General features: G+C 40.5%; 1 long non-coding RNA gene across 1 annotated transcript in view; it reads right to left on the bottom strand.

Annotated features, from left to right (window-relative positions):
* Positions 1-1,261: 1,261 nt before the first annotated feature.
* Positions 1,262-14,122, bottom strand: part of LOC117759170 — a 24,942-nt gene continuing 12,081 nt past the window's right edge. Inside the window, exon 3 of the long non-coding RNA XR_004613439.1 lies at positions 1,262-1,338. This is a non-coding gene — a long non-coding RNA (uncharacterized LOC117759170). The remainder of the gene's footprint in view (positions 1,339-14,122) is intronic.

The raw sequence follows: 14,122 nt of genomic DNA, 5'->3' as shown, positions 1-14,122 counted from the left end.
TTGTGTGTCTGTGTACAGATATATACAGTACATACATATGTGCACGCAAACATGGAAGGAATGAACAGCTCCATATTGATCTCTTCCTGAAATATTAAACTATTGCTCGGTTTAGATTTAAACAGAACAGGAAATTAATTTTAATTACAGATTAATCTGCTGATAGTATTCTCAATTAATCGATTGACCCTGTAGAATATGTCGAATTTTACAGCACCCAAGATGACATTTTCATATTGATTTTCTTGTCTGACCAGCGATCCAAAAATAAAAGATATTCTCATAACAATTATGCAAAAATAAGGGCAGACTAATCAATTTATCATTTAAGCTCTAAATTAGCATTTTCAGGCCACTTTGGGTCGATTTAAATTAATTCAAAAATATTAAAACCTCAACACTGCTGCCATTTATATCAGCACAACTTTCACCAGCCGCTTTTTACATGGTGAAACAATGGCAGCTAATTAGAGAGTACAAACATCATCATCACAAAATGTGTTTTCCTACAAGAACATCAACGGAATACAAATGGCCACAGCTCGTAAAATGTAAGTGCACTTAGATCATATCATCCATTTAATTCAAGTTGAAGTTCAGGGTAATATCCCATATATCACTATATCTAATTCCACTCTAGTACAATGACATCACATGTTGCCAGACCTCATACGTGACATGTTGGAACCTGAAAACCAAAAAGACATGCAGTCCGTCATATTACGTCACAGGCTTTGATTTAGTGGGATGTTTTAATGTCCCTGGAAAAGAACATGATGCCCTCTCACCCTCATGGTGCACAGTGCGGCATGTAATGCAAAGACAAAAGCACTGCTTAAAATGTTCCACTCATTTTATACACACACACACACATCGATATATCGATCAGGGAAACCAAAAGGGCCAACAAGAATTGCAGAATCCTTATTAGCATTTTGTTTGTCTAAGCTCCACTGCTGCATTACAACATTATTATTTCACACATTGCCCTCCTTCATTTTTGGAGGCAGCAGGCGAACTTCAGATTTCAACCCAGGTGTGACATTCCATAGGCACTTTCCTACCAGCAGGACACGGAACAGCAATATAATTTGCTAACACATAAATCAAGTGTGCAAAGAGCATTAATTAGAAATTCATTAAAAATTCAGACTCACCGGCAGGTGTGCAAATAAAGGATTAGGTAGACATCAATTATACCACATAAGAGAACATTTTAATTGCAATTCCTGGATTGATTTACAGAGGGAAACAATCAGGCGCCGTGCAATATGGCTGATTGCTCATTTTCCGGAAAAATAATGAGGAAAACACCTCTCCAGGTAACACTGTCCCCAGCTGTAAATGTACATACACACACACACACATATTCAGACTTGTGTGCAGAGATACATCCCGGCTTTTATATGTATACATATACAAGAGCACATGCCCACAAAGCACATCTTAATACTGATCATATAATAAAACATGTGCACATGAAACAGACAAGGCTCGCTCACACAGATACATGCTCACCATGAATTATAGCACATGACACACACAGGCATACTCACACACTCACACACACACACATACATTCACTGCAGCTTGGCACTCCCATCTGCTTGTGTTGGTGGGGAAGTTCTTAAGCACCAAATGTTGCGCCGTTATGACTCAAGTTTGTGAATTCTCCAACCTCCTCTGTGTTCCTGATTACTGCATTATGGCATCTGCGTAATTAGCTTGGCTTGTGTCATATGTTGCACACGAGGGGGTGTTAAAAAGTGCCCTTCCCTATTGCTCATTATCTGCCTCGATTCATGTGATGTATAATCTCTCTTGACAGACATTCATATTGACATAGGGACAGCTGTCAGCAGAGCGTGGTCATAAAGGGCGCACGTGGAATAAAAAACCACAAGGAGGGCAGATTTAAGGAAAGGCTGCCAAGTTCCTAGGTGAAACTGGTGATTCTGTGTTTCTCTCTGCATCCATCCACACTGCAACAGCTCTAATTATAATTTAATTTTATGGATGAGAGTTTTTTTGGGAGAAGGGGCTGAGAGTAGGTTCCGGCATTTTGATTGCTACAGGTAAAGTAACCTCCTGCCAGTGTATTTTCTGAATCAGTGTGGTGTCCAACTCTTGGCGAGGAATCAACCTCATTATTGCCATGTGGGAAATTGTAAATGTTATCTGCATAACAGTTCTGGACAATCACCTCCATCCCTCAATACGCTACTTCCTTGACAGGACTAGAATGGAGACGCCTCTTCATCCCGAAGGTTCATATTCTGTCGAGACAGGAAAGCAATCACACTGCAGTATTGCAATAATGAAGGCACCCCTGGTCTCTTTGGGACCTTTATTTAGAGATGTACATTTTTACTGCCATGACACAAACCTATCATCAGACAGTCAAGTATTTAAATGAAAAAAAGAAAATGTCCAAAAAAATCGACACAGAGTTCTCAGTGAGCAGTGAGCTATTTCTAGAAAGGAAACCTAATTAGACCTCATGTAATACACAATTTCTTCAATTGTCAGTTTTAAAAAAATAGATCTTTCAGGACTAGACATTTTAATTGATCTTTTTGAGCAAATCAGTGTCAAGAGAGTTGCATTGTGGGTTCCATATAATGTTATTGTAGTGCTAGGCTAACAAGCGTTTGAGTCCGTCGACAGTGAGTCATCTCAGTTATTCAGCCTTTGGTGAGTCTGCTTTAACCTGAGTCTCTGACGGCTGCTGCGACATGTTCTGCTGCCACAGAGGAAATAAACTCACGACGGGCAAAAACAAGTCCTCAGCGTCTCGCGACGTCTTTACTGCAGAAATAAACCAGGGAGAAAATCTGTCAAAGGGCCAAGAATTACATCTGTCACAGATGATGAGCTCAAAAAGACTCAAGTGTGAAAAATGTTAACTGTCAGAGAAAATAATTATGCGAGAGGCATGAGAGTGAGAGAGGAATCAACTTGCCACAGAAAAAAGGCAAAGGATGTCAAGTCATAGCTGTGTGGTGCCTTTATGAACATTGAAGTGGTAAAGGTCCAATTCATATGTTCCCAATTAAGTGACGTTGATGCCAATGAGATATTTTTGTGTCTGCATGTTTACTATAAGACAATTTGACTGGATTATCTACATCCTCCACTTATTAACCATGGCCTTCAAACAGACAGCAACCTGCGACCTCACAGCCTCGGAGATAAAGCTAAAGCTCATGTGTGAAAACGTGGTGAATACCTTGAACAAAGGAGAATAAGAGCAGGGACGCTAGCTGTGGCGAAGCGACTATTATTCCGCCTTAAAAATAAACAGATTTTCACACTCAATCAAAAGCTCCAACATATGTTCCATTGATGCCTAATATGCCTGCTTGTGCTGTGTGCAGGAGACTGGTGAGGGCAATTAGCCGCATGTGGCTTTGATTAGCACCGAAGCCACAACAGCGCTGGAAGGAGAAACTGTATAGAGAATACGACACTAAGTTACCGTTGAGGCTCTTTTTTGACAGAATGCAATAAAAATGGAAGAAACTATTTAACTTCATGGTAATAACAGGTAAATGTGAACGCGTTAACTATAGCATGGTGCCCATGGCTAAGATTATGCATATTCTACCTACAAACAGCCTGTGCCGAGCAATGCATATAAAACTGAAATAAATGGCTACAGATGCATGAACTTGCCCTGAAAGAGGTTTGCTTACTCTGTGATCTCATTCTTAAATGAAACCAATTTGCCTAGAAATTGGTTCTAAGGCCTAATGCTGAACTCTGAACATCAGCTCCACCACACAGACACACACATAGGCAGGCAAGCAATCGCACACACACACACACTCTCACGCACACAGACACAAACACACTCGAACACAGACACACACACACACACACACACACACACACACACACACACAATGGCTTTCACAAACGCACTTTCACAGTCACACTGCTTCCACCCCTTCCCTCGCTGCAAATCATGTTTGACTTTGAAGTGCTAATTTTGGAAGTTTAGCCAGTTTTTATTTGCTGCTTTGAAATGTATCCCCTAAGCTGCTGCACCAGCAATGAAATATACAGACCTTTACAATGAGGGATAAGTGACCAAAATGAGAAGCGCCTGGTTTTCTTCCTAACATTATATAACTGTGAATAATCCCCCCCCCATCATAACATTTTTTCCTGTGCCATCACTGCCTCAATTTATATTCAAAAACATCATGCAGACTTTTAACTTTTTGCCTCAATTCCCACCTAATTTCGGAGCTAATTTAAGATACCTACGACACAATGCTGCAAACAAAAACTTGTATTTTTCTCATTATTGCTGTGTTTTATTAGTTTGCAAACAAAAACAACATAGTAACTGTAACCAAAGTACTTTTATTTAATAGTGTAACGTATCTTGATTCCTGATGACAGGGATAATTTATCATTAGCCCATTTCTCTGCAGGTGAAGACAAAGTGCAGACCTTCACTTATACATAGAGATCCACCTCAGCATGGCTTGATCACCCAAGTTGATACAAGGAGGCATTTAAAGCATAAGGGTATTTTATTTGAACAGAAAAAACACTATGTTAATAATTATTTCTGCTTTTGCCCTATGCTGATATCCATTACTTATGTTAACATTATTTAGAGGTTAATTAAATAGCCTGTGTACCTGACACACTGAAATATCACAGAGGTAGACGACTTAATCTCAAACACCTCGTTTTTTGGTGAGCTCCTTGATCCAACTGCAAAAGGTCATGGTTCAAAAATATAAACTTGATAAACTGCCGATATGATATGAAAGAAAGTTCAGTTTGGAAAAATCCACCTCTGACAGAGAGGAGACACAATCCACTAGAAAACAGATGTCTTACTCTGGTGGATTTGTAGGAAGTGGTTGAACAATGGTGTTAAAGAGAGGCGGTGGTTCTTCTGACAAACTACTCTAACTATAATATCATACCGACAGTGGTGTTGAGAAAGCACATTTAACCTTGGAACTTAGTGAATCTGTTTATCTCTGTGTCTGAACCGCAGTGGCAAAATAATATTTCACATTCACACTTTGTAATTTCCACTGGCTCAAGCAGCTGGAAGCTGCACAGAAGAGAATAAACAAGATGACCTCTCTAAAACACCTCTATGATGCAGCAGTTTGTCTTAGTTCTAAATGACAAAATAGTCTGCTCAGTCTGTTTAGGCACAAAGAATGTTTTCTGCTCCTGCAGCGTTTGTAAGCAGGTCGTCTGCTTCGAGCTCCGTGGTCCATGTGAAATCATGGGACTTTTTTGGTACAGTGACTACAGTGGTACGGTGCAGGGGCGGATTCAGGGACGGGGCCAAGGGGGCAGTGGCCCCATCTGAAATCTGATTGGCCCCTGAAGTTCCCCTGTAATCTGAAAAAAAAACTAGTCACTTACTAACAAGAAAAGACAATTTGTTAACAATTTTTATTACATTTTTTACACAATGTATTTAGACAAGGAACAATTGCACATAGATGTTGGACATATAATTGGCCCCTCTGTGCAAATTGTGGACCCTGATTAAGAAACATCCATCAGTGGTAGAGCAGAGTCTCAACCTTAAATAGATTTAGACTGTTGTAATCATGTTATTTGCACATGTGCTCCTAAAAATCCAGTTTGCAAACAAATACTTTCAGTGGCAAATATGAGTGAAATACTCTGTCGAGCCCTGTTCAGTGACATCTAAACCTAGCTGACGAACCACAGTTTGACCAAAGACCACATGACCCCAGATCTGACCAATGAGATAAGTCCCTCCTCGGTAACATACGCTGCAGCGTTTACCACCATGATGGATGCAAGGATGACCTCAATCACAATCCTTTTTAACTGCTTTCAGTGGGAGCTGGACGGTTATATAGTAAAATAAGTTGATCAGATTGGCTCCTCACCAAGCAGCTCAGCTAATAACATGGCGAGCACAGAGCTTGAGGGAGAGAAGATTTGGAATGTGGGCCCCTTCACTTTCCAGCACTGCCTTAACACAGTGCTGGAGTTGGCAATAAATTGCTTTGGTAATCAGCTTTTTGAAAAGCTTATTTACTGCTTGTTTTGTGTTTATTGTAGTTCTCAGAATGAAATATAAAATTGGATTTTATTACATGTGCAATTTTCTTCTCTCGTAAAGAATGGGGAGACAGCGAGCGAGAGCGAAAGCAAAAGCGCATCACCTTGTTGAGTATGGATGATCCAGCGAGGATGTATACTGTATATTATTTTTGACGATCTCTTTGTTTTGATGCAGTCTCCTTATGCTTCTAAGTATACACACCATGGCATTGGGTGGAAACATTTCATGTATAAAATTTAAAAAGAAGATGAGAAATCAAAATGTCCACCAGCTACTCTGGTGTATATATCTGGATGTACGAGAGCGTGAATGAGTGGCAGAGGAAAATGCAAGTGTGGAGTAGTTTGTATTTTTTTGAATGGTGTTTGCAAGTGAACAAAGTAACTACTCACTCACTACTCAGAAGAAATATAAATCATTTATTCATTTATCTTCAGCTTTACTTCATAATTCACAAACTACATGCTAGGTTTGGAGAATGGTAGACATCTGTCCTCACCACTGGTTCTTTCATGTCCTTAAACACTCAGCCCCTTGTTGAAGTTTTCACTTCACACACTTATCATAGATTTGTGAAGATCCAACTATGCAATGATAGAAATCACAGCAATTTCAAATTCAACCATCCATTGCATATTTCACGAGAGCTTGCAAATCTTCCCAATCCTCACAGTATTCGCACAAAAGATAAAATGTTAAAAGAACGTTTTCAATTTTTCTTCCCCACACACAATCATCTCAACCATGACCTTCAAGATATGTGTGTTTACATTTTTTAAATAAATGTAAATTAACATCATCTAAGATTATAAAATAGTTTTTATTTCCAGTCAAATTAAGGCTTTCATTGTTAACATTTAATTATCTTGGCTCTTGTATTTTATACAGTTGACCATAATGTCTTGTTATAAGCTATCTACCTCAATGCTACATTCTGGGCCTATAATTGATTAGTTGATGCATTGTTATTTTATTATTTATTATCAATTATGGTTTAACACTACTCATACCTTCAGATTGGCATCAAGTGTTTTAGCCAATTTCAACCACAATTGATTGGTTACAACATATTTTCACTCTAATGTAGTGCAATCTGAAAGAAGACACTGGAAAGAATGAAGAATGAATGAGCATAGCCGACCGAGAGCCATTTTGTTCCACTCCATTCATTTGGCCTGACATTGTGTAATCATTGGGAGGCAGCTGGATTTCTTTGTGAGTGAGAATCCATCTTGCCAGGTTCTAAGTTACTTGCTTGTGGCCGAACCACAGTGGATTGCACCAATCATCGCCCTACGTGGAAAGAACTACTGGCAGCAACAGTGAGTGTCTTGAATCTTGAATCTTAGGTGTGACGACTGGTGAGAAGCTACTGCTCGTTAACAACAATGGCGGCCTGAGGAGGTTAGCGTAGACGCTGCTATAGCATCAGTTACATCAGGACTGAAGAGTATTTTTGACCAAAAGAAAAGCAAAGAAAGGCAACAATGGGAAAGATATTTCCACTCTTGCGCAACTGTGATAGACAGTGATAGACAGATGGTTCATCCAATCATCTGCCAAGTATTTTTACAAAAGGCCAGCCCTTTTGAAACAAAGCCCTCCCAGATGGTTCTGTGTAACAAACCATCTGGCTTCATGATATCAGGTTCAGTTCATGGCCGCGGGTTTCCTGTTTGGGTCTATTTTGTAGTGTTTTGCAATTTCATTAATCTATTCCAGGCTTGTTTAAAAAAAATTTCATGAATTTATCAAGGTAGCTCGTTAGCTATGTAGCTCAATAACTTCTGCCCACAAAGATCTGATTGCTCAATAGTTTCGGTAACTTGAAATAAAGCCTATCTCAATAATATCAGTCGAGTGTTATATTAATGTCAAATAAGGTAAAGCAGCATCACAGGAAACAGGAAGTGCTCCTAAAATCTCTGACATTAATTACTGACCTTTACCGTCCTACAAAGAAGCAATAGTGAAATATGAAAAGGGAGGACAGTCGTTAAAATTCAGTACATTATGTCCAGCATTACTTCCAAAGCTAAACCTATTCATATTCAGCAATTATTCTGGTGACACGTAGTTACAATGAAATCCAAATGAGATCTCTGTAGCACTGACATACTTTCTGCAGGCAGGTACAGGATGCCTCATATATGATTAATTAATTGCGGCAGCCTGCCATCTGTGTTTTAACTGATTAAATAGCTCACAAAGTGGGATGCACCTTTTGATGTGAACCTTTGGGGAACCGGCTCTGTCTTTGTATTTCTACCTTGATTAAGCACAATACTCCGGCACTTCCTCCAGCCCTCAATTTCAAAGTCTCTTTAATTTGGGAGGAAAGGACACAAAGGCATTTGAGGTGCTTTAAAATGTTGCCCATTTCCAGTAGTCAAGGGTCTGTCTCTCTTTCTCTCTCCCTCTCTTTTGTTTTTTTATAAAGTGAATGTTTCACACAGGGCAGGGCCGGTGAGCAAGCGTCGAGCTTCCAGATAAAAATTGATTCCAGTAAATTCTCACCTGAGATCCATCACGGTGAAAGGCTTTAAAAGGTCACACATGTAATAAGTTCCTATGGTCTCAGTCCCTCCAATAATAGGCCTTTAGTCTGCCATGGACGGCTGGTATATAGAAATAATTGAGTAATCTGTGGACCATTCAATTCAATCGTGGGACTCAGTGACAGTGCAAGGCCTGCTGGGCTGAGAAGAGGTTGTTCTGGAGAGTCTTTCTCCTGGCAGGGAAATGGTTTGTCCCCTAAAGCCATGCACCTCCACATTTGCAACGGCACAGTGGATCACTGACATTTCAGAGGCTCTTCCAGGCCTAAATTGTATAAGATCCTGTCAGCGTTTCATCCCCGAAAGAAGAAAGAACATGACAAGACAGAAATGTATGCCCCAGAGCACAAATTAAATTAAAGGCTTTTTTGGTAGCCTAAATTTAGCGCCTATCCACTCCATATAGTAAAATGCATCTGACGTAAAGAGCAGCATTAAAGCCCCTACAAGGAGTTTTTTTATCAGGGAAAAAAATTGCTTTTTCTATAAACTATTCTCAATGTCTGTGGTTGGGGCGGATACCCACAAGGTCAGAGCAACGATTTACAACAGTCAGGCTTGAAAAAAGGCGATGTTTAGGCAGAGGGAGAGGAAACAGAAACGGGGGAAGCGAGATAGGGTACGCGCTAGGCTAAAGGCTAGGCTAAAGGATAGGCTAAAGGCTAACCCTTACAGACCAGCACTTCCTAGTCTGTTCCTCGCCGACTCCACATCTCTTAGAAACATGATGGATGAGATCGGAATAAGAATTACGATACATTACCTCAATCGCTACGACAGGTGACAGTGGCAACACTACCGCTTTTGTCCACAGAGGCGGCAAAATCAACAAAAATGAAAAGTTCCTTGTAGGAGCTTTGATGAATGTGTTTGTATCTGGAAATATTTGAGGGAACAAAGCAAAAACTATTTCAACCAGAGCTCTGTGGCATTTGGTTTCGCTTGTAAAAGCACTAGACTTGCTAATAATTGACCATTCACTACAAAAACTACCCTTTGCTATTGCTACACCTGTCAATCTTTCCATAGCCACACAGATGCAGTTTCCAGTGACGGTGAGTGGTGGCATGTTTACCACTGCAATTTCTTGGCAATTTTTGAAACAGTGGAACCTTGATTCCAAAGATATGTCAACAAAAGCAAGGTCGTATATATGTCATAGAAAAGTCTGCTCCCTGAATTACAATGTGGATCAAATGTAAACAGTGTAACAATGACAATGACCCTGGCCCAGAATCCACAGTATCTTCCTAACCAGAATCTACCTCTTCAACATGTCGAGCTGCTTCGCTGTGATTGGTCGATCTAACAGTCAGAAGTGCGCTAGCATGTTGACAGTGAAAACCCTGAGAGGCTTATTTAAACATACAAAGCAATCCTTATGAATTGAGAAAATTAGTCATTGACTACGATGCAGATCTCTCAGCTCGTTCTGACACTGCCTGGCATTTGAATAATCTTTTCATATTGCAATTCAATATGAGGCTTCTAACACGACGGCCTTTAAGTGAACCACATCAGTCAGCACCACATCTCTTTTTATCACGCAGCAGTCTCTTTCTGTCTGTCTTTATGCAGTCTGTATGCGTCTTTATCCTTCTGAATCTTACATGGGTAAATTCATTTAATGTGTTCTGTAGTCAACTCCCTTCAGAAGATTCATATGTTGACTACACGTGGTTGTCAATACAGACATATTACAAAGCAGCTAATGCAAGTCACCTCTGTCCTGAAAAGTTTGCAAACCGTGACAGCATTTCCATGCAAGTCACAGATGTCACAACAGGCTTTACACGTCATTTTATTTTCAGCAAAAAATTTAAAAAGTGTTCCCACCCTTCAAAGAAGCGGCCTCAACACACATATACACACACACAACATGACAGATTTAGAAATATGACTTAAACCAGAACAGATGGCCCTTAAAAGTAAAACACAGTAATTCAATCTGGCTAATGGGAGGAAAGCCACAAACGGCTCCATTCTCATTTCTTTGACTGAGAAACTCAGCTGAATTGCTTCTCCAGCTTTGATGCTCAACCCTTCTATCATAGTGTGTTTCTGTGTTCCCCATGCATATTATAAGACATTTAAAAGGAAAACAGTGTATATTTACTAGACATGCATCACCATGTGCGCAGACAGAAGCTATTACTGCCTAGACAGAGGGAGGAAATGTATTGTAATTGATTGTTACAAAAGATTACCCTCTCAAAAAGCATCAGGCTCTTTCAGAACCGCATTTGACGCCTTAAAGGGCCGTGCAAAGAGGGCTCCTTCGGCCCCACGCATCCACGCTGACAGGCGCTTCGCAAAACAATTACTGCGCACCGCCGTTTGATCTTTGTCCCCGCTCTTGCTTCTTTGGTGCGAGTGCAACTCACTTGCCAACCACATGGACAATCATGGTTTCAATTAAAGCTTCTATCGAAACTAAAATTATATAGTTAAAACAATAACGAAGGTCGGAAAGTTGTCGCTGCATATGTAGCATCCGGCTGCAAGATACAACGAGTTTGGGAGTCTGAGCGAAACGAAGGCTTCATCTTACGACAACAAAACATTGCTGCGTCTCAAGCCGATTTAATTTCTCTGTATGTTTATGAAAACAAGCCTCCAGTTACAGGGGGCTGTATCACCTCGAATTGCAGAGGGAATCTGAATGCAGATTTTTTCGACTTCACAAAGACATGGGGGGGGTTGAATCTCTGTACAGATGCAATATAAGCTTGGACGCTTCAAGTCAGTGTTTGGAGGAAATATATTAACCTGCTGGGCCACGTGCACAAACTTTCCAACCCTATTGTTGACAGGTTTTATGAGCCTAATGCACTTTGTGATGTATAGCATAATAATCCGGACCATGTCTGTAGGGCCTTTCTCTTAATATCAGCCACCGAGTGGATCAGGCAAAAATTATTGTAATGAGACAAAATTTCCATACAACAGCAAAATGAGTTCATTACTCTAAGTTATATTGGTGAAGTAACCAAAAGAAATTGATGGTTTTATTAAGCTGGAATTGAATTTCAGTCATAAACAGAATTAGGCAAACATGCAGACAGCGAAATGTAATAATAATTGCGTCGGTGTTATCTTAAAGGTTATCACAGTGGCCCCTGCTGCTTCTTATTCATCGCTTTCAAACAGAGGTACTGTTTTCAGCCCTGGGATAGCTCTAATGTCTGGACTGAAAAATTGTGCGGTTGCCTTAACACTGCTGTAAAAACCCAGGTGAATCTCACACTCAGAGCTGGTTGAATTTCAGTCTTTTGTTTTAAGCTTTAACAAGAGAGGTGTGGCCCATCAGTATAGAATGTCCACAGAATGGGGTCCGGTCTTTCTCCTGATTTTGCCTTTCACTCTCGACATGTTCACAACAACACAAAAGTCTCTGGAGGATTCAGGCAACGTAATAATTCCAATGCAGAGATTCACATTTTTTTTGCTTGCAGCACATCCACACCGGTGTCGGCCTGTATCACCAAAAGCTCTCTTGGCATTTTCGTTTGTGTCTTGTACGGCACAGAGATATTTCTGTTCTTTTTGTTTTTTCAGTTTTGCATCTATCACGTGTCAGAAATGTCATTGACATGCACACTCGTGAGCGATGAATCCTCTTGAGAATCATCTGCCGTGTTCTCACATGGGCTTACTCACATATTATCTGTGGTTTTTGGGGAGATGGCAGGAACAACTTAGGGGAATGTCCAGAGCCTCTCACTTGAGTATTTGTGTTCTCACATACAGCCCTTCCACATAATATCAGGAGATTACCCGGAGTTCAGTGCATGTCTGGAACCAGAGCACCTCACATGTCTATTTCCCCCCCCACAGCTTGTTCCTACCCCAACGAGATGAACCCTGTGCAGGGAAAGCTTGGAGGCACAGTCCCTCCAGGGCATCCAGGGTCTCTTATTCTCTGGGGACATTATCCTGCCTGATCGTTTCCTGGTCACATCCACTGGGAGGATCTTACAAACTGGGATTATTTCATATTCAAAGCTTTGAAGTTAATTTTTCAGAAAATATTAATACAATTCTATATAATACACCATGGGGACAATTTGTAAACAAAAATCACACAATTAAGAGCACAATCTACTTTTGAGTGGATTCCGACGCTGCTGATGTCCATATGTTATTTATCCATTAAACAAAGTATAGTCATTCCTCCCAAGGTTACCATTTCAGCTGGCTGTACTCTCCAGCTGTCCACTGAGGACTGCTTCAGTGCATCCTCTAAATCAGCTGATTATGCTATCTATCAAGCCCAGCTGCCACTGCCCATTTAAACCTTTGTCAAGTCCTCCATGCCATGCAGCCTGCAGTAAACCAAGTAATTGCACTTTTGTAATCCAACACCTGAACATCACTTGCCCTGTACATTTCTGAAACAGATAAGCAGGATGCTGCATTTAAAGAGTAACATTTTAGGGCTGGAGTAGCGTTGACGTGGGAGAAGGGAACAGTCCTGATGACAAATACACCGGGATCGTAGAGGAAACATTGTTTTGTTTTTGTTGTAGTCGCAGCGAGCTAAAAGAAGGAAAATCAGATGCCAGACGGGTTTTTTCTCCTTTTTTTTTCTTGTTGCCAAGGCACAAACAGGATGCTGGCAGCTACAAAGATTCAATTATAAAAAGTACAGAAAATAATTAGAAAAAATAATAGCACTTGAAAAAAAATCGCCCCTCCAGAAATTGCGCATAACAATAAATCCGTTAATTAGCTCATTAATATTCAATTGGGGTCAGTGGACTTAATGGAACCTTTTTCATGGGCCAAGGAAATGTTTAACACTCAGTTTTTCCTCTGCCTGTTCTCATTATCAACTATGCACAGGCAGGCCTTATCAGTCCTCCAGATGGTGAGGAACAATGCAGCACCATTATCGTCTTACAGCAGCATGTGTGCCTTGTAACTGGTGTGTGCCTGGGACAGTGAAGTATAGATACTGAGGCATTTAGTGTAATTGATATGTGGTATATATCGTATTGTTTAGGCCTGTTTGTTTGCTCTGCTGGTATTTAAGGCGAGAGGAGAGGCGAAGATTGATTTTCACCGCAGCCATTCCCGCTCTCAACGCAGGTCACAGATAACTTGTCAACGCAGGTTTTTTGGGCTGGTGTAAAATGCATCAAGGCTAAACTCTCCCAAACACAGTGGAGGATAGAGGGGAGGGGGGGGGGGGATTTCATCTCTGCAAACACAAGCCCTCTCGTCATCGTTACCTTGTGCACGACACGTATGTTTTATTCAACAAGTACATGGGATGGAGAGATGTCCGAGCAAAGCCTCAATGTTAGGATCCCATTGTAGGTCGTGTCTCAGCGTTGAACATAGAAATAAATACGAATTTCCCAACTGTACAATGTCAACAAATTAAAGGGATAATTACCGAAAACATGTATTTAGTTTAAAAAGTCAACACATTATTATATTGTTATTTTAAATTACTAATACTGGTATCAACCAC

This window comes from Hippoglossus hippoglossus, chromosome 3, assembly GCF_009819705.1.
Source record: "Hippoglossus hippoglossus isolate fHipHip1 chromosome 3, fHipHip1.pri, whole genome shotgun sequence".
In the NCBI taxonomy this organism is placed as follows: domain Eukaryota; kingdom Metazoa; phylum Chordata; class Actinopteri; order Pleuronectiformes; family Pleuronectidae; genus Hippoglossus; species Hippoglossus hippoglossus.
Note: the sequence above shows the minus strand (reverse complement) of the source record. Positions and strands in the feature narration are given on the sequence as shown.